This window comes from Bubalus bubalis, chromosome 5 (genome assembly GCF_019923935.1).
Source record: "Bubalus bubalis isolate 160015118507 breed Murrah chromosome 5, NDDB_SH_1, whole genome shotgun sequence".
Lineage (NCBI taxonomy): Eukaryota > Metazoa > Chordata > Mammalia > Artiodactyla > Bovidae > Bubalus > Bubalus bubalis.
In genome coordinates, this window is record NC_059161.1 from 30,176,102 (window position 1) to 30,197,918 (window position 21,817).

General features: G+C 44.5%; 1 protein-coding gene across 2 annotated transcripts in view; it reads right to left on the bottom strand.

Moving 5' to 3' along the window:
* Positions 1-21,817, bottom strand: part of GNB1 (G protein subunit beta 1) — a 78,716-nt gene that overhangs the window by 27,674 nt on the left and 29,225 nt on the right. Inside the window, exon 2 of one of the 2 annotated variants that reach the window (XM_025285759.3) lies at positions 6,077-6,125. The exons of the other annotated variant lie outside the window; for it this stretch is intronic. The gene's annotated coding sequence lies outside the window, so the exon portion shown is untranslated. The remainder of the gene's footprint in view (positions 1-6,076; positions 6,126-21,817) is intronic. 2 annotated transcript variants of the gene reach the window in all.

Sequence of the window (21,817 nt, forward strand, 5' to 3'; positions counted from 1 at the left end):
CAGATATCAACATATTCAACACTCAGTAAGCCATAACTAGCTTTTATACAGGTAAAAGATGGTAATGGAGACTAAGATAGGAGATCTCATTACATCTAGAATTCTCATCTGGCTCTGGATTTAAAAAACATCCCGCAAATTCTTACACATGTTCTTTGACACTGTGTTACATTTTCTTAGAATGCAATGACTTAGGACCTCCCTGGTGGTTCAGGGGATAGGAATATGCCTGCCAACATAGGGGGCATGGCTTCCATCCCTGGTATGGGAAGATCCCACATGCCACAAGTCAACTGAGCCCATGCACTGCAACGAGAGGCCAGCACAACTAGAAAGCAGTCCCTGCTCCCCCCGACGACAGAAAGCCACACACAGTAATGAAGATGTGAGCAGCCAAAAATAAGATAATAAATGAAAAAAAGTTTTTTAATGCAATGATTTAAATAGTCTTCCCCCCAACATCTAAGCTATCTCATGAGATTTTCCTGTGTCTCAATTTTCTGATGCAAATTTTATTTATTTTTTAGCCAAACCACACAGCAGATATGTGGGATCTTAGTTCCCCGATCAGGGATCAAATCCACAAACCCTGCATTAGAAGTGCAGGGTCTTAACTGCTGGACTGCCAGGGAAGTCCCCTAAATACAAGTTTTTAAAGGAAAAGCACAGCCCCCACTTAGTGTTTACTGCTAGACAATGCATACAAGGGAGACCTGCTTCCCACATTCTACATTTAAGACAATGTAGCATAGCCTCCTTTTCAATCTACTATCCAAGGCCAATTTAAGCATATTCCCTGAAGCATCAGTACAATGTAAAAATGTAACCATTCTCACCAGAAATCAATTGATACAATGATGGTATATTAGTTCTGTAAATAGAAAAAAAAAAAAAAAAAAGATACAAGATAGACTCTATAGAGAAAGTGAATTTACCTATTAGACCTACAAAGGTCTGATTGGCTCCAGGTCCCCAGCTGATGTTCTCTAAGCAGGAAGAGGAGTCTCACTTAGTGTGTGCTGAATCACTTCAGTCTTGTCCGACTCTTTGCGACCCCATGAACTGCAGCCCATCAGGCTCCTCTGTCCATGGGATTCTCCACGCAAGAATACTGGAGTGGGTTGCCATGCCCTCCTCCAGGGTATCTTCCTGACCCAGGGATTGAAACCACATCTCTTATGTCTCCGGTGTAGGCAAGCAGGTTCTTTACCACTAGCGCCACCTAGGAAGCCCCTTCAGTTTACTACCTTTTGAAAATAACTGTTCTTATACTTTCAAATCATAATAAAACATACACAGATAAATTCACAAAGTCACTGACAGCCAAAAGCCACTTCCACGCAAACTGAATTTCTGTGAACCTGTGTATCAACTTAAGAAATCCATGCATACCCAGACATCAGGACAGAAGAAAAGCCCCTGGTGCCATGCAGGCATCTGGTCTGCTGACTGGAAGTGGCTCCTACACCTTCCAGAACACTCTTCCCTGGTTTCCCAAGACCCGGCACCAGTCCTTGAGTGAGAGGGACCATCACAGGGCTAAAAGCACCCAGAGGGGCTTACTGTCTAACAAAAGCTGGCCACACACCAGGAACCCCCCAGCACTCCAGTGGTTAGGACTCGGCACTTTGCTTGTCAGGCTCATGTTTGCTCCTTGGCTGGGGAACTGAAATCCCACAAGCTGCACAAAGCCACCCCCTCCCACCAAAACAGTTTCTTTAAAAAACCAACCATGTACCTGGAGACAGTAGGAAAGTACTCCAGCTCCATGGACAGACTGCAGAGCACACAGAAAGTAAAAAAGTACCTTTTGTAAGGCTGTTCCATCCTCCCTACACAGAAATGGTATCAAGTACTGCCGATTCCCTATTTTATTTACTAAAGCCCATTACTCATAAGGCACTATCTAGTTTTACCACCATACAGAAAGTAATTATGGCTGCTATGCAATGTCACATTTGGAAATAGTTAATTTTTCTATCTTCAAAATAGTAAAATGCGAATAAAGAATTTATATTTCATAACAAAACATCTGATAAGAAGCATGTTATAGAAAGTTTTTAAAAAGTTGCAAACATACTGCTATTGTACTGAATAATTTAAAACTCAGATTTATTTAATCTAGCACATGAACACTATTTTGTGCCTGTTAAGAAAATTCTTACACCAGAAAGGAACATGCATCTCAGTCCACCTTGCATTTATAGGTACCAAAGCACTGGAGCAGACCTAGGAGACCCCAGAGCCCTGGCAGCACTGCACAGTGGGAGCCGAGGAGCCCAAGCGGGCAGGGTTGCAGGGTGCGGTGGGCACGTTCCAAAAGGGGAGAGCCCACCTGCTGCCCAGAAACCACCTTTGCAAGCTGTTGCCCCCACAACCTGTGCGTCCAGGAAGCCTCTGCGGCTTCCAAATGGCTCAGTGGCCCATGAGGAGACTCCCCCCTCCCCAGTACTCAGGTCTCCCCAGCCTCCCTGTGAGAGTCAGGAAGTTCTGCTCTAATGATTTCAGAGCCAAATTTAATACACAATGGACGCCATCTAAGACGCCCGCACCCAGAAGGAAGGAAGGGCTAAATGGGAAAGGTAGTCAGACTGGAAGTCAGCCGCACGCGGCAGAGGCCCCTCTGAGGGGCTGCACCCTCACGCTGGGGGAAGACTGCTCTCCACAGGCCACGTGCACACCACTGTGCAGAGAATCTGTCTTTACACTCACTTCCAGCAACTACAATGGACTCCACTGGGTGTCCCGCGTGCCTTAGCAGGCCTTGCTGCTGGAGGCAGTGTGGCTGCATGTGGCAGGGGCTGCACATCCATCCCCCAGGCCTGACGCTCGTCAGCAGGTGTAACCCCTCTGCGTCTGGCTTTTGGTCTGAAAATGGAGACAGAAACAATCCCTACCTCATAGGTCACAAGGACTCAATGAGGATCCACAAAAGGTCCTTAACACCTGACTGAACCACAGCAAAGTCTCACTAAATAGAACTTGTTACAAAAGCAAGTTAACAGGATTTTCCACCTGAAATGATTTAGTAACAGAAAACCACCTCTTCCTTCACCTGCCACACTTCCTACCCAGCCAGTGAAACAGGTCTCTACAGAGGTGGAACTATGCATAACAGTGGCTGCCAGGGTAACTAACCAGGGACTCATCAGATTGAGGCCCGGCAGCTCATATGCTAACTGTTCCTTCAGTTTAAAATATCTTTATTGAGGAGAAGGAAATGGCAACCCACTCCAGTGTTCTTGCCTGGAGAATCCCAGGGACGGGGGAGCCTGATGGGCTGCCGTCTATGGGGTCGCATAGAGTCGGACACGACTGAAGCGACTTAGCAGCAATAAAAGGTCATAATAAACTTTGTGAATGAAACAATTACAAGCATTGAACTCAATTTGTATGGAAAAGTTACAGCATTGAGTAAGGCTGTGTAAGTTAGGCTGAGTCCTAAGCTAAATAAAAAGTCTAAAATTTTTTATTTGGGAAGTCTGCAAACACAAAACTAGTGTTTTCCTTATGTATTCACCGAGCTTTAACATTTAGCAACATCTTTTCAATTCTGTTTCATCTATGTCTTCTACTGTTTTATTTTTTTAATTACTAGAATATATTTTAAAACAAACCTAAGAGCTGTATCGTGTAATCTGTAAATATGTTGTTATGCATCTCTGATAGACTTCTTAAAGTTTTTTTTCAGGTAATTACAGATTGAGAGGATGTTACCCCCCCTCCAAAAAAAAATGTTTTACCAGAGAGGTTACTGGTAGCATCTCAAATACCTAATATCAAACCCAAGAAAATGACATTGGTACAATCCACAGAGCTTATCCAGATTTCACCTTTGTGTGTGTGTGTAATTCTATATAATTATGTTGTGTAAATTCACAGTCAAGATATCGAACATTGGGGAGCAGGCAGGGATAAACTGGGAAGTTGGAGTTGACATACGGACTACTACAGATAAAAAAGATAGGACTTCCCTGGTGGTATAGTGGATAAGAATCCACCTGCCAACGCAGAGGACGTGGGTTTGGTCCCTAGTCTGGGAAGTATCCACAGGCAGAGGAGCAACTAAGCCCATGTGCCAGAACAAGAGTAGCCTGAGCTCTGGAGCGTGCAAGCCCCAACTGCTGAGCCCACGTGCTGCAGCTGCTGAACCCTGTGCACCCAGAGCCTGTGCTCGGCGACGAGAAGCCGCCGCAATGAGAAGCTCGTGCACAGCAACGAAGATAGCCCCCGCTCACCGTAACTAGAGAAATCCTGCATGCAGCGACGAAGACCCAGTGAAACCAAAAAAAAAAAAATCACCATCAAAGTTATAGATAACTAGTAAGGACCTACTCTATAGCACAGGGAACTCTACTCAATACAGTGACCTATATGAGAAAAGAATCTAAAAAAGTGGAGATATGTATATGTATAACTGATTCACTTTGTTGTATAGCAGAAACTAACACGACATTGTAAATCAACTTGCCCCAATAAAGTTTTTTTAAAAATTCCAAAAAAAAAAAAATCTTTATTGAAAGTAAGTAACACAACAAAACAGATAGTTTGATACATTCTGAAACATTAACACACCTCTGAAACCACACCTAGGTGAAGACAACTAACACGGCCACACCCCAAGTCTCCTGTGCCCCTCTGTAACTGCCCCTCACACCCCAGCAACCATGCGTCTGCTTTCTGTCACTGTACACACGCGAATCCCGCAGGATGCACCCTCCTGTGCTCTGGCTGTGCGCCCTCAGCGTGGTCTCTACAGGGATACCTGCCCTCATTTCTCCTGGGTAACCACCAGGAGTGGAACGGTGGGATCATATATGACCAGCATGCACTTGGCATATTCAGAAACTGCTGAGCTGTCTTCAATGCGGCTGCACCGTTTTCTCGCCCCCCATCCGTGCACTGGACTGGCGCGGCACGCCCTGGGTGCGCTTGGTGCGTCTTCTCCACTGTAGCCACTGGAGTAGGTGGTTAGTGGTGTCTTGATGTGGTTTTAATTTGCATTTCCCAATGGCTAATAATTCTGACCATCTTCTCACGTGCTCATCTGCTATCTCATTATATTATCTGGTGAAGTGTCTGCTCAAATCACTTGCTTTTGTACTGGGTTGTTTTCTTAACACTGAATTTTAAGAGTGCTTTACTTATTCTGGACACAAGTTACCCAGAAGACATGTGATCTGTTAATATTTTCTGTGGCCTGTCTTTTCATTCTCTTCAGTGTCTTAGAAGGAGCAGGCATTTTTAAATTTGTCGACAAGTCCAATTTAAAAATGCTCTTTTTAATGGACTGTGTCTTTGATGTCACTAAGAAATCCTTGCCTCAGAATTCCCTGATCCCTGGCTGGGGAACCAAGATCCCACAAGTTGCATGGTGGCCAAAAAAAGAAAAAGAAATCCTTGCCTAACCTGAAGTCTCAATGACTTTCTATGTTTTCGTGGAGAGGTTTTCTAGTATTAGGCTTTACGTTAAGTTCTATGATTCATCTTGTGTTAATTCCTGACTGTGGTGTCAACTTCACCTTTTATATATGGATACCCAATTGTCCGAGCACCTAACTCATTCAATTTAGTTTTGCTTTCTAATTTTAAATTATTTCAACTTGCAAAGAGTTTGAAGAAAAACATAAAGAACTGGATGCCTTCACCTAGTTATCCCGAACAACTGGGACACTTTTGCTTTATCTCTCCCACCTCATACAAACGTACTGGAGTTTTTTCTGGATTTCATGGCTTCACCTTCAATCTAGATCATCAGCTGGTACTCCAACTAAGACTTGATTACAAAGGGGCTCTCCCACTTTCTCCTGGAAAAAGTTGGAGAAATACTGCTCTTGTCCAGAATGTGGACCATCAACTCCAGAATCTCACCCCTCTATGATGAACAATGGAGGGAGCTCTGGAAGAAAACATCTTTCTCTGGATCAGTCTATTCTGAAAAACCAACACTGGTTTAAAAAAAGAGATGGGCAAAACTATAACAAAAACCAGGTTCTTAAAAAGAAAAAAGAAAACCCTGAAGAAATGTAAAGATTCTACTCTAAAAACTGATAAAATCAAATTATATAAAAATTACCTTAATTCAGAAGTGCTGCTGGTCTGTTCTCCCAAACATGTAAAATTCTCTGCAACAGAGAAAAGGCTGTATTTGCATTGATTAAGGTTGTGAGGCACAATATTCCATACACTTTAAGAAGCCATGAATCCGCCCCTTCCCTGTCACCATTTCTTTCCCCCAAATCACTGAACAGTACTTTGTATTAACAGCGTTAAGTTCTTCACTGTGGAAAAGACAGATGATCTCACTTTCTTAAAAAACAAACAAACAAACAAAACCTTAAAAATGCCTCAGGGAAAATACGTTGAATTAAACTGAAAAGAATCAGGGGGAAGGGGTGTTACCAGAAAAATTACAGCAACAACAAAAACAGAAAAATCACTGTAATTTAAGACACTTCTAAGATTAACCTCCCCCAGAAGATCTTATGTGACTGTCCCCTCAGTGCAGGCAAATCCACCTGGACAGACACCCTGCCCACCCCTCCAGCCCACTCCAGCTGCCTCGGTACCGTCCAAAACAGACCTCCTGTCCAGGACGCCAGAGCACAAGACATGGCAATAAGTCTCCAGACCTGCCTTTCATCATACTGCAGCCAGTACAAAAATAAATTTCATTCTAGATTTCTTTGGAAATACGTGCTTGTTCTTTCCCAGAAACTAAGTTTCAATACATTTTAAAATGCTATGGTAATCTCTCTAAATGACACTATCTAGAAGGGCCACTTTGGGATGTTTCGCAGGTTATCTCCTGTCTAGTGATCAATTCACTATTATGTTTACAAACTCCCATACATGCATCTAATCTGGGCACTGGGACAGGCATCAACAAGCTGAAATGTCCCCCAGCTGAACTGTGAATTCTAAGGCATTTATTTAACAAAACAGTTTTACTGTTGAATTATGCTGCATATGTTATAAGCAAGCACATACTACTTATCCAGCAATAAAAGTTAAGTATGGAAGAAACAGTGTGGGGATTCCTCAAAAAGTTAATCACAGACCCACCACACGACCCAGCAATTCTACTTGTAGTTATATACCTGAAAGAACTGAAAATAGGTACTCAGTCCCCACACGTAAATGTTCACAGCAGCACTAGTCACAACTGCCAAAGGTAGCAGCAGCCCAAATATCAGCAGATGAACAGATAAACAAATGAGGACCAGCCACACAACGGAACCTTGTTCATCCAGAGAACAGAATCAAGTGCTGATACGTGGACAACACCTTGAAAGCATTACGCTATGTCAAGAAGCCAGACACAAAAGGTCACACACTGTATGATTCTGTTTATGTGAAACACCCAGAACAGGCAAACCCACGAAGACAGAAGGCAGGGGTTGCAGGGACTCTGCACAATAACAAGAACACAGGCTCCTCCTGGGGAGATGAAGGTGTTCTGAAATTAGGGAGACGCAGTGGCTGCACAGCTCTGTGAATTACTAAAATGCCACTGACTGTCCACTTCAAAATGGTTTTGTTTTACGAATTTTACCTTGGATGGGAGGAGGAAAAAGCGCTGTTAAAGGTGCATGGAAAAACAAAAGCAGGGACTTCCCTGGTGGCCCAGTGATGGAGGCTGCACTGCCACTACAGGAGGCAGGGGTTTTGATCCCTGGTGAGGGAACAAAGGCCCCACATGCCTTGGAGGCAAAAAGATCAGAGAGAGGGAAAAGAAAAAAAAACACCCAAACCAGCAGGTATGGAATAAGAGGGAGACAGGGTAGACTATGGCTCACCCTCACAAACCTACTGAGTGGAGCTCTGAGGAGTGGGCACCGAAGGCTTCACCCAGACATCAAATTTAAAACAGGGGAACGCAATCTTGGCACAACTGACTTTTGAGACTGGCTTGTTCTCTGTGGTGGGGGCTGCCCCACCTCCTGGGAGGTATTCAGCAGCTGGCTGGCCCTGGTACCCCTTCCGCAGCTGTGACAACCCCCAATCTCCAGACCCCACTAGTTGTTCCACGGGAAGAGCAATACTGGTCCCAGGTGACAGCCACTCCTTCAGGGTGACTGCTGCCCTCAGCTGGATCTCCAAATGCAAGTTCTCTCAGGGATTTTTCACATCAAGAGACAGGAAGACAAAAGTATAGAATAGTCAAAAAAATGTATCACAGTTTGATCTAATTCAAAGGCCTAGACTGTCTTGTGCCCAAAGAATGAAACAAAGTTCAAGTTGCCTATCCTGTGGGAGCCAGAACATTAACCCTCTAGCTACAGAGGGTGCTGAGAGCACCTCTGAACCCTTCCCATTCCCACCCCACTGCCTGAGATTCACAGGGAGTGCTGCCCAGACTCATTTCTGGCTGAATACAAGACCCAAGTGTGGGTCTTCTTCTGACTGCCCAGCCCATAGAACCCAGTAGAGGGAACAAGACCACAGTCTCAGACAGCAGCATATATTCAGTTCAGTTCAGTTCACTCCGTCGTGTCCAACTCTTTGTGACCCCACGGATTGTAGCATGCCAGGCTTCCCTGTCCATCACCAACTCCTGGAGCCTACTCAAACTCAAGTCCATTCAGTCGGTGATGCCATCCAACCATCTCATCCTCTGTCGTCCCCTTCTCCTCTGTCGTCCCCTTCTCCTCCTGCCTTCAATCTTTTCCAGCATCAGGATCTTTTCCAGTAAGTCAGTTCTTCGCATCAGGTGGCCAAAGTATTGGAGTTTCAGCATCAGTCCTTTCAATGAATATTCAGGACTGATCTCCTTTAGGATGGACTGGTTGGATCGCCTTGCAGTCTAAGGGACTCTGAAGAGCCTTCTCCAACACCACAGTTCAAAAGCATCAATTCTTCGGCATTCAGCCTTCTTTATAGTCCAACTCTCACATCCATAAATGACTACATGATCCTAAACCAGAAGCACCACTTTTACAGGGAATCAGACAAACAGGGATTTAAAAAACCAAAGTCTACATTTTTCAAAGCTACCACACTGACCAGAGGCAAAAGGCACAGTGGTGGGTGAGCCACACCTTGAAACCCTAAGAGCCCAGCACCTAAGAGCGCTCCACCGAGCCTGGCTGACAGGCTCACAGGGGAGGGCGGAGCACACAGCACAGTCAGAAGGAAGTGTGGCCCCTGGGCAGCAGGGGGGTGTGTGGACACTACAGTTAAGCCCACCGGGAGGGGGGGGGGGGTGCGGCTGCAGAGGGGCGGTAAGGGGTGACATGAGCACATGCTGAGTATTTCTTCTTTAATCTTTTTAGAAAGCAATCCAGTTAGAAAGAGAAGTTGGAGGAAAATACAAACATAAACTTCAAGAAAAAGGCTCCAACATTTAAAGATCAACTTTTAGTCAAATTTAAAGTATGTAAAATAAAATTCAAATCATAGATTTACCAATGTAAACACACAACTGTAAAGTCAATTTTACAAACAAACCAAACATTTTTAATACCCCAAATAAACAATGCCTCGCCAACCCTGACACTGCTTTTAGACAGTCTTCCGCTGACCAGCAGCGAGCCTCCAGGAAGAGGGGTGTGAGCCCTGTGTCCCTCCCTCTGGTCCTCTGTGGACGGGCCACTTATGTAAACCTGTGCAGCACAAAGTTTCCAGACCACTCCCTCGCAGGGACAGACAGCTGCACACCACACCCCTCCCAGCTCTGGTTTTGGAAGTCAAATCCCTTGAACATCCATTCGCTCAACAAATAAATTTCCATGCCTGTAATGTGAGACAGTGTGCCAGACACTGAAAACACAGGCAACAAAACCCATGTGTGCTGCCTACCTGGGTCCTGCTACATGCAGAGAAGCAAGCGTGAGAAACTATCCCACGGGGCACAGGACCAACACAACTAGACTAACGGCCCGGAGCAGAGAGGCCACTGCACAAAAGCGAAGGGCTGGGGACTCAGCCGTTCTCAGGGCCACAGACACCTGGTTCCCTTAGTCAAGGTGCTCGACTGCCAAAGTGTACTAGGCTAATATCCTCAGAGCAGATTTTCGAAGATGGAATTATTATTATTGTGTCAAAGATTAGGCAGTTAAACAGTCTTGATAAGATCAACTAAGCCGATGTTTTGATTCAGTGTAGTTGTTAATTTAGCAATATTAAATATCTGTGACGAACTTCTTTGTACATATTCTAGTACATCATGAGATTTTAAGTACCAAATACTAGTAATTGTTTGATTATTGTTTTTTTCAGTATTTTTCAAAATCTAAAACCCAAACCCTCTACAGAGACACATTTAGAGAATTCCTTTACTGATGACATTGAACTTTCAGATCAAGGAAAGGTCCTGGGAATGACTCCTCCTACATCCAACACAACCCCAAGACAGCAAGAGCACACAGGTGCCTGGTTTCTTCTCTGCGGCTCTGAGTACCCACACCTGGCCAGAACAGACATGAGGGCACTGAGGAGCCCTTAGCTGCCCTATGTGAACAGTCATGCACTGTCACAAACTCTGAGGTGTCCAAGTCCTACTGGTGGCACTGAGAATATGACACACACACCCCTTCATCTTTCTAAAACCCAGAACAATCCAGTCCTTACAGTTCTGCAAAAAGGACTGGGCACTTGTACGAGACAACGCAAACTTCTCAGTTCTGATTAATTCTCTAACGCAAAACTGTTCTGAAGAGTGGGAAATGATAATGTGAAGAAGGTCCCCTAGCCAAATTTAGGAATAAGTCTGAGGGTAAAAAGGAATAATAACTATAACAGAATATATCTTACTGGAAAAAAAAAAAGAACACCCATACACAATAATACTCAAATAATAGATAAGACACAAGAGGTAAAGCTTTTTACAGGAGACTACAAGATGTAGCAGCCCTCAGGAGACATGACAATGAAGTGTCCAACACTTGAACTTGGTTAAACCCTGAATTTAAAAAAGGGCATGAAGACATTCTGAAGAAAACTGAGGAAATTTAAATGTGGACTGGATTTGGCATCACTGAATCCATGTTCAGATTTTGGGATAAGTGTAAAAGAACATCCTTGTTCTTGGGACAGGCTGAAGTTGTCGAGATAAAGTATCATGACACCTACAACAATCAAATGGTTCACCAAAAAGCACACAAAGAAAATGCTGCTGCTGCTACTGCTAAGTCACTTCAGTCGTGTCTGACTCTGTGTGACCCCATAGACGGCAGCCCACCAGGCTCCCCCGTCCCTGGGATTCTCCAGGCAAGAACACTGGAGTGGGTTGCCATTTCCTTCTCCAAGGCATGAAAGTAAAAACTGAAAGTGAAGTCACTTAGTCGTGTCCGATTCTTCACGACCCCATGGACTGCAGCCTACCAGGCTCCTCCATCCATGGGAGTTTCCAGGCAAGAGTACTGGAGAGGGGTGCCATCACCTTCTCCAAGAAAATGTTACAAGTTACTAAATCTTGGTGCAAGTACAGAATGTTCACTGCTCCATTTAGCGTCAAAAGTTATGCAAAACTAGGTGTGTGATACAATCGATATTTATTATAGAAAAACTTCAAGCAAGGGATTTAATCAACATGTATTTGAATTATTCACGGGCTTCCCTGGTGGCCCAGATGGTAAAGAACCTGCCTGCAAAGCAACAGACCCGGGTTCGATCCCTAGGTTGGTGAGATCCCCTGGAGGAGAAAATGGCTACCCACAGTACTCTTGATTGGAAAATCCCATGGACAGAGGAACCTGGAGGGCTATAGTCCCTGGGGTTGCAAAGTTCAGACATGACTGCACAACTAACACACAGAGTGCTCAAGTGATCAGCTTAAACTCTCTCCCCAATATTTAGCAGGATGCAAAAATAAAAACTCTCCTTCAACTGTTAAACAAATAAAAAAAATTCAGTGGCTCAGTGGTCAAGATTTCACCTGCCAATGCAAGTTCAATCCCTGGTCCAGGATGATCCCACACGCCTCAGGGTAACTAAGCCCGTGTACCACAACTACCGAAGCCTGCGCCCTGGAGCCCATGCTATGCAGCAAGAGAAGCCACTGCGATGAGAAGCCGGAGCACTGCGACTGGACAGTCCACCTGCCACTGCAGAAAGCCCGCACAGCAACAAAGACCCAACACAGCCAAGAATAAATGAATAAAAATAACATTAAAAAAAAAAAAGCTGGGGGAGGGAAATACTACGGCCAACCAAACCATAGATTTAAAAACACACCCTTGCACTGATCAAATAAAAGATGAGATTACTTGAAGATAAAGTCAGAAAATAACATTTTATAACTATTTTTAAAAATTAAAAAGAAAAAAATTTTTTCACTGACCAATATAGTTAAGAAAGAGCTTCTGTAGCAGCTGGAAAGCTTGGCACAATAATACGTTCATGATTTAACGGCTCAATCAATGGCATTTTAAGAGTGTACATTTTTAAAAAGATGAATTAATACTTATAGTCTTTCATATTTCATTAATTTTTCGTCATTTTCTCGTGTTTTAAGTGCTATTTTTCTCAGGCTGGCTAGAGGTTTATCAATTTGAATTTTTCAAAGAACCAATTTTCAGTTTCACTGATTTTCTCTACTGTGTTTCTACGTTCACTTCCACATAATTCTGCTCTTGTCATTATTGTCCTCTTTTCTGCTTGTTTGAAATCGATCTGCTCTTCTAAATTTCTTCTTGCAGTAGAAGTTTAGACCGGTAAGACCACTGTTTTCTGTAGTCAGCATTTAATTCTTTATACTTCCCTATAAGCACTGCTTTCACTATGCTCCACAAATGCTGGTATGCTTTGTTTTCGCTTTCATTCAAATTAAAATATTTTCAAGTTTCCCTTATGATGTAATCTTTGTTGAATTTACAAATATTTGGGGACTTTCCAGACAGTGTTCTGTTACTGGTTGCTAGTTTAACTTCACTGTAAAGCCCCCGACGGCTCCAACCGCTGGGTCCTTTTCGAGTCCGGCCAGCCTGTAGAACACTACCAGCCACACGTCGCGGTGAGGTGTCACCGTGACGTGTCAGGAGTCTCATGTCCACACCATCATTCCTGAGCAGTGTGAAAATGAAAGAACGTGCTGGGCTGCCATTCCCACCGTCAGAGTCTGGGGTGAGCCAGCTCCGTGTGAAGGTGCAAGGGGCGCCCAGGAATGCCTGTGATGCTCCAACCAGAAACAGATCTGGCTAACTCCAGCTGCCGAATAAAAAACTTCTAACCATGTTCAGCTGGTTTTTAAATTATCCTTTATTTTCTTGCGTTCATTAAAAGCCTCAAAAAAAAAGTCACACTTCACTGTGGTTTCCACATGTGACAATAAATCTCTTTGGGGAAAAGTTATGAGGAAAAGTACTTATTTTTTGCAGAAGGGTGGTAACCTGTCCAATATGACCTGCAGAGCTCCAACTTTCTCCCAATTTAGGTCTGCCTAGGAGAACAGCTCAAATGTTTGCAATAAAAGAGTAACTTTACCAACAAGCACAGCAGTTAACTACTGAGCATTTAACACATTCTTGGAGGACGAGCTATGGAAATATATAGCCAGGGATACATCAGTGAGGAAAAATGAATAAAAACAGCAATATGCTTGGAGCACAACTATACCACCACCTCTTCCTGGCATTGATCATTTCCTCCTCGAACTATCTCAATCTCCAGGCGGAAAAGACGCACCATGGGCCAAGCACAATGAATGAAAAGATACTGCTATCAAAATACATCGTATTTCAGAACACCAGAGGCAGGACCCTCAAAGTTTCCACATGGAGCAAACTGGTGCTACACAGGATCAAGAGTCGGCAGCATCTTACTTCCCAACAGCAACACTGGAAACTGGGAGAAAACAGTGCTGTCTTGAACTAACTCCAAGCAAAAATCATACACTCAAAGTCCAGGAAGAGACTAGAGGACATATTCCCCCAAAAGTGGAAAAAATGAGAAAGATGTCACAACTGGAACTTAGGAGATCCAGATGAGACACAATCTTCTCCTCCATCCTCTTCTGGCCTCAGGTTCGGGGGTGAATGTGCTCTGTCATAGTGACATCCGGAAGGGCTGACCCCCAGGCATGCATGTGGGTCTCAGGAACCACTCTAAGCACCACATCTGCAGTGTACCCTTTATGTTATGGACAACTAAACCGATATAGAGTCTACGCCCCCAAACTAGATTTCTAATGTATGTCTGCGAAAAAGATATAGATCAAAAGGTTAATCAACCATAAAATTTATCAAATAACTATTATGCACCCAATGCTATGTTGCTAAGTACTTTATAGCCATCCGATTAACTCCTCAGCAATGCAACGAGTGCGTACTGCTATCATCCTTCCTTTCGCATTTCAATTCTACAAAATTACAGAAAAGATACCTAAGGCAGAGGAAGGTCAGTAACTGGGCTCAAAGCTGCACTAAGACCAAGGGTCAGAGCTGGTGTGACACTGGGCAACTGGATTTGAGCCCAGGGGCTTACCCTGACGCAATACTTACTGTCATTTAAAAACAAGTCTGTGTGCAATTTTTAAAAGAAAATCAGATAGAAATTAAATGTGTTCCTCTGCTCAGAATGTCCTTGCCCTCTCTTCCCCTCTGCCAGGAAACAACACTCAACCTCGAGACAGAGCTGATCACATCCCCCTGACCACCACGCTCCCCAGCCACCTGGCTCGTCCAGTTCTCAGACCACTGTCGCGCTGACCCCAAGAGGCAGTACCTTGGATGGTACCAAGCCTTCATGGCTGCTCTGGAGGGAAGGGGCCTGTCAGCTTACAAACCAAGTTCCTAAGAGCTGCCCCAACTGCTCCTCTTCCAAAACCTGGTCTCAGGACTGTCCCAGGCTCCCCCTCACCCCAGTCAGAGCTGACCACACCAAGGACAAGTACCCTCCGGCTAATGTCAGACCAAACTGTGTTCCCTGATGCTGTGGAAATAGAGGCAGCGAGTGGGACATGAACCTGAGGCCTGTGACAACCCACCCACCACGCCTTGGACTAAGCGGCAAAAAGAGCAGCAACACGGACACATGGGAGGGGCACACTCCCCACGGTTCCTGTCCTGTCCCAGGGCTTCTGCATTCCAGACTTATAAAGTGCTGGCAAGTCAGGCCATGACCTCTTTCCTCATTTTATGGCTTCGCCAAAAATGTCTCTGAAATTCCCACCTGTCTTAGCCTCCAATCACATAACCCATGCCTCCCACCTGGGTAATGGCAACCGCAGACCTTGGTTCCCTTACTTGACTTGTATGAGCAACACCCGGCATGCCAGTCACCTCCTGCTCCCTGAACACCAGATGAGGGGACCCTGCTCTCCTGCTGCCCCTCCTCCCTGCTGCGCCCTTTCCTGACTGCACCCCAGATCCTGCACTCTCAGGCTCAATCCCATCACAATCACAGGCTTGCCTTTCCAAACCCCCTGACAGTCCATTCCCCACCCTCTTCAGCACAGAAAACCCTGCCCCAAGCTGCCACCCAATCCCACCGATCTCCCTTTCTCCTACCCTCGACTCACTCCCACTGCTGGCCTCCTTCCAGCTCACAGTCTTCATGGAGCCTACTATTAACTCACTCCCCAGCCATCTCTTTTCCTCTCCAACCATCTTATTCATCATCACCTGATTTAACTCTCTAAGGGAGAGCTCTGACATCTGACTCCTATGGAAGAAAGCTGAAAGGGCTTGTACCATTCAAGGTGCTTGTACCCACCACACATCCGGGCACCTTCGCCAGGACTCAGATTCAGTGAGTCTGAGTATGGCCAAATACATGGACACAAACACTCCGGTGAACTTGGGTCTCTCTGCCAGATCTGAACCATGATCCTGACCATTAGTCCTTCACAAAGAAATCTGAGAAACATGAATGTGTTCTTCCCTTGAAGAGTTAGAGACAAATTTTAAAAAGATATCCCCCCACATTCAAGAATAGGAACCTGCTTCCAAAACTTCCAGGCTGAAGACATGAGCATATTTCCTACAAACATGGAAAGCACTATGAGCTGAAGTGTCTCTGAAGCCACTGTGACTTACAAGGGGGCCTGGAAGGGGGCAAGGACAGACTCTGCGCCTTCAGGCGGCCCAGAAGCCGGCAGTGCTCTGCACTGTGCAGCTCAGCCGACGTCTGTATGGATCACATGGTCGCTGTCAGAATTGCATTCTGCAAACCCAGCCCCTTGCCGGCGCCAGTTCAGGCCAGACTGAGGCAGGAGCACTTACAGGCAGACTGCTTGACTGCGCTTGGAGATGCTGCGTTTTCTTACAAATGAAGGGTTGTGGCAGGCCTGCCCATGTTGAGCAAGTCCATTGGTGCCATCTGCCCAACAGCATTTGCTCACTTTGTGTCTCTGTGTCACATTTTGGAATTCTTGAAATATTTCAAATCTCTTAATTATTACTGTATTTGTCATGGTTATCAGTGATCCCTGCTGTTACTAATTTGACTCACTGAAGGCTCAATGGTCAGCACTCTTTAGCAGTGAAGTGTTTCTCATTTCAGGTCTGCACAGTTATTTAGAGAGCACGCTATTGCACACTTAGTGCACACTTGCAGTGCACGGCAAACACAACCGTCACGTGACTGGGAACCAACCAGAGTTGTGCGGCTTGTTTTACTGAGGGAGCAGGACCGAGCCCAGAGGAACCCCTAGCTGAGCCTGTACTTCCAGTTTGAAAACATACAGCCACACTGTCCAGCAGCACTGAAGCAGGACGGAAGCTGTAAACTGTTTACAGAACCTCTGGCAATGAATGGTCTATGAGCCTTCATTCACGCACTCAACACAGCTCTGCCTGCTGCCAGGCACTGAAGCAAGGGGTCCACACACCAACCTGCTCCAGCACTCAAGGCTCTCACCTGCATAAACTAAACCCTGCTGGACACAGACAGGGATAGACACAGTAACTTTGTTTTCCCCACTCCTGAATGTACTCCAATTGCTATCCCTCTCTTAAATGCAACCCTGTTGATACAAAAAAGTTCAGTCATCAAAAAAAGGGGGGAAAGAGTGGGGAGGGAGAAGGGGATCACAGAAAAGAAGTGGAAACACAGCAAAGAAACAGGCATCAAAAATCTGTTTCAAGAAGGATCTATACACACCATACACATATCATTTTGGTCCCAGACTTTCCTTCCTAATTAAACTTTAAGCAAGCAAACACTCAAGATAGAACTCTTTGATTAAAGAATCATTAGTCGTAAGAATTCACCAAGAAGCTTACTGAATATAAGAAAACCAAGCTATAAAAATCAAAGTTCCATCCAAGTTATTCATTTATTACGAATGATTAACAAGTAAATGACATAAATAACTCCCCTCCCCTCACAGGAGTAATCAACACTCAGCCACTGTGCTTAAGTCCAGGGTAAGGAAAGCACTCCTTGGAGAGAAGCTGGCATTTCCCTGGCCATGACAGAAGGGCGAGGGCAGATCTTTGCACATAACTGGATGCTGTGAGCTCCTGACCTACAAGAGTTAAGTGAGGACACATAATTTCAGAGACCTGAGAGGAGAAGTGTCTGCACACGCGTAGCCTGGCCCAGGGGCGGAGTCACCAGACTCTTCACCCTACTCTTGGTGCCAAAGAGTCTGGCATCAAGGGGCCTCCCAAATATTTCTTTAACATTTGTTCACTCTTTTCTTTAGTGCACAGTATTTCCTCCTCCCAGTCATACTAATGTAGTAATTAAAAGTTTGGTGAAACACGGTGTGATCAAGAATGTAAATTCTGACAGTTATTTTTCTTTTACAGCCAAAAATAACACTGGGGCTTCCCTGGTGGTAAAGAATCCTCTTGCCAATGAGGGGACATGGGTTCGATCCCTGATCTGGGAAGATCCCACATGATGCAGAGCAACTAAGCCTGTACACCACAACTACTGAGCCTGTGCTCTGGAGCCCGGGAGCCGCAACTACTGAAACCCGCGCACCCTAGAGCCCCTGCTCCACAAGAAGCCCCTGCAATGAGAAGCCTGCACACTGCAACCAAGAGGGGGCCCCACTCCCCGGAGCTAGAGAAGACTGCACAGCAACAAAGACCCAGGACAGTCAAAAATAAAATAAAGTTATATTTCAAAGAAAGAAAAATTACATTAATTCAGAAAGAAAGGGAAAAGATTCACATACTGTTGAGCCTTTTGAGGGATGTGTCCTGGAAAACAATGACACAATGAAGACGTTCAAGAAAACCGGGTTACATGAACAGTATATTCTGACTTTTAATCATTTCGTATTTTCATATATTATCAGTTCAGTCGCTCAGCTGTGTCTGACTCTTTGTGACCCCATGGACTGCAGCATGCCAGGCTTCCCTGTCCATCACCAACTCCCGGAGCTTGCTCAAACTCATGTCCATCAAATCAGTGACGCCATCCAACCATCTCATCCTCTGTAGTCCCCTTCTCCAGCTTTCAATCTTTCCCAGCATCAGGATCTTTTCCAGTGAGTCAGTTCTTCGCATCAGGTGGCCAAAGTATTGGAGTTTCAGCTTTAGTGTCAGTCCTTCCAATGATTATTCAGGATGGACTGGTTGCATCTCCTTGCAGTCCAAAGGACTCTCAAGAGCCTTCTCCAACACCACAGTTCAAAAGCATCAATTCTTCGGCGCTCAGCTTTCTTTATATATAGTTCAACTCTCACATCCATACTTGAATACTGGAAAAACCATAGCTTTGACCAGATGGACCTTTGTTGGCAAAGTGATGTCTCTGCTTTTTAATATGCTGACTAGGTTGGTTATAACTTTTCTTCCAAGGAGCAAGCGTCTTTTAATTTCATGGCTGCAGTCACCATCTACAGTGATTTTGGAGCCCCCCCAAAATAAAGGCTCTTACTGTTTCCATTGTTTCCCCATCTATTTGCCATGAAGTAGATATACCATCTACTTATACTATCTACTTAATATTATCTACTACATATATTATCACTGGATAAATAAATACATTGTCCAATTACCTGTGCTATTTGTCAACGGGGGGGAAAAAACATAAAGGAAAAAAGAACTCTGACATTATTAAGAACTACATCTTTTAGGAAATGGTTAATTCTAGATACGAAAAAATGACTCGACTTCCCTTACCCTCAATCCACTACAAGGTTTAACTGGTCTAGTCAAGGCTCTTTTGTTTGCCAAGAAGAGGGAAATTCCCATGGGAAATGGAGGGATCCGACAGGTCCCAGGACAAGAAGCACAACCGGCTCAGGGTGTGGCACTAGACTCGAGACACAGGATCCAGCGCCTAGTGACTGGCTCCTGGTGACCCTTCTAAAGTTTGTCCGGGTGCACTTTCCCTATCTTTCACCCTCTCTCTTAACTTGTGCATGGTCCAAAGCTGACTGTAACTTCACACCCCAACCACCCACCAGTGTCAGCTGTGTCTGTCTGTGGCCCAGGAGGGGACAGCTGCCCCTGAGATGGGAGATAAAGTTTGCCTAGAGGAGAACACAGGTTGAACAAAAAAGACTAGTGTCTTTAATACAGTAACACATTTCTCCCTGCAAGTTACATAAGCTGTATCTCTTCTCTCTGGTACCATTTAACTAGTTGGCAAAGAGGAGTCATAAAGTATCATACATAAACCCAAATATATACAGCAAGTAATAATTTGGTTCTCAAAAACTTACAGTCAACACATGCAGCCCTAAAAGAAAAAAAAAAATCTGCAGAATCTCTTTAATATTTTTCTTTAAAGCACCATGGCTGTCCCTGCTGTCTTACCAATTACATGTCAAGAACAGGAGAAAGGGTCATGGCCAGAATCAGGGCATCTAACAAAGACAGACACTGTTATCTTGATAAATCATTTATATTTTCAGTTCATTTGTCACAACTGTCAAGAAAAATTGCAGGCTACCGAAGGTTCATTTTTAAGTTCCTTATATGATAAATTTCATTTTTTCCCATAAAACACACATTATAAATGTCGGTAAAACCTCTTTATATTTGACACCACTAGTTTTCCTACAGGTCTTTCAACTTCCCCTCTGGGGAAAGACGGCCTAGAATGACTGAAATTTGATTCCTGGAGAGGAAAAGGTCCTGCCTTCCACATTCACCTGGCTCCTCCAGGGGGTAAGCCCCTTCTCCTGGAAGCCTCCAAGTACCAAAGCTGCAGGGATTAGTTCAAGCAGACTGTGAGCTATTAAAACCGCAGTACTTAAACTGCATGGAAAGATGCCGCAAACTCCCAGGTTGTAAGACAGTTTGAAGTTGAGACAAGCACAGAGAAACATGACAGGAGACAGACACCATGGAAGCGGCTAGCTCGAGACGGTTCACATATCCAACAGCAGGTGGCGCTACAGCCTTTCTGATGACGTCACATCCTTACAAAGCTGGGTTTCCGCGGTTGCTTGGAGAAAATAGCACTGCCCAAGAATCCAGGAGGACCAGGAAACAAAGACAGCCGTGTCCTGGCAGATTCTGAGTGTGAGAAGCTATACTGCCCATTGGCTAACAACAATGGTTTGTAGTTGCTGTTCATCTGCTAAGTCGTGTCTCTTTGCAACCCCATGGACTGCAGCACACCAAGCTTCCCTGTCCTTCACCATCTGGAGTTTGCCTAAACTCATGTCCACTGAGTCAGTGATGCCATCCAACCATCTCATCCTCTGTTGCCCCTTCTGCTGCCTTCAATCTTTCCCAGCGAGTCAGCTCTTCGCGTCAGGTGGCCAAAGTATTGGAGCTTCAGCATCAGTCCTTCCAGGGAATATTCAAGGTTATTTCCTTTAGGATTGACTGATCTGATCTCCTTGCAGTCCAAGGGACCCTAAAGAGTCTTCTCTAGCATCACAATTCAAAAGCGTCAATTCTTCAGCACTCAGCTTGCTTTATGGTTAAGAATAAAATAAAAAAAGTCTCGTCCAATTTATGGGTATTACATTCTCAAAGGGCTATAAGTTCTTTTTTTTTTTTTTTTAATTTATTTATTTATTTGACTGTGCTTGGTCTTAGTTTCAGCATGTGGGATCTAATTCCCTGATCAGGGATTGAACCTGGGCCCCCCATATTGAGATCGTGAAATCTTAGCCACTGGACCACCAGTGAAATCCCCTCAAAGGGCTATAAGTTCTTAAGACATAAATACTTATGTTGGACCTAAGGTCTCAATGCAAAGAAATAGATGAAAACAATAGAATGGGAAAGACTAGAGATCTCCTTCAAAAAATTAGAGATACCAAGGGAATATTTCATGCAAAGACAGGCTCAATAAATGACAGAAATGGTATGGAACTAACAGAAGCAGAAAATATTAAGAAAAACTGGAAAGAATACAAAGAACCACACAAAAAAGACCTTAATGAACTGGATAACCACAATGATGTGGTCACCTACAGCTGGAGATCCTGGAGGGTGAAATCAAGTGGGCCTTAGGAAGCATTACCACAAACAAAGCTGGTGGAGGTGACGGAATTCTAACTGAGCTACTTCAAATCCTAAATGATGATGCTGTGCAAGTGCTGTACTCAATATGCCAGCAAATGTGGAAAACTCAGAAGTGGCCACTGGACTGGACAAGGTCAGTTTTCATTCCAATCCCAAAGAAAAGCAATGCCAAAGAATCTTCAAACTACCGCACAATTGCACTCTTCTCACCTGCTAGCAAAGTAATGCTCAAAAGTCTCCAAGCTAGGCCTCAACAGTACATGAACCGAGAACGTACATGAACCAAGAACTTCCAGATGTTCAAGCTGGATACAGAAAAGGCATAGGAGGCAGAGATCAAATTACCAACATCTGCTGGATCACTGACAAAGCAAGAGAACTCCAGAAAAGCATCTACTTCTGCTTCACTGACTATGCCAAAGCCTCTGACTATGTGGACCACAGCAAACTGTGGAAAATTTTTAAAGAGATGGGAATACCAGACCACC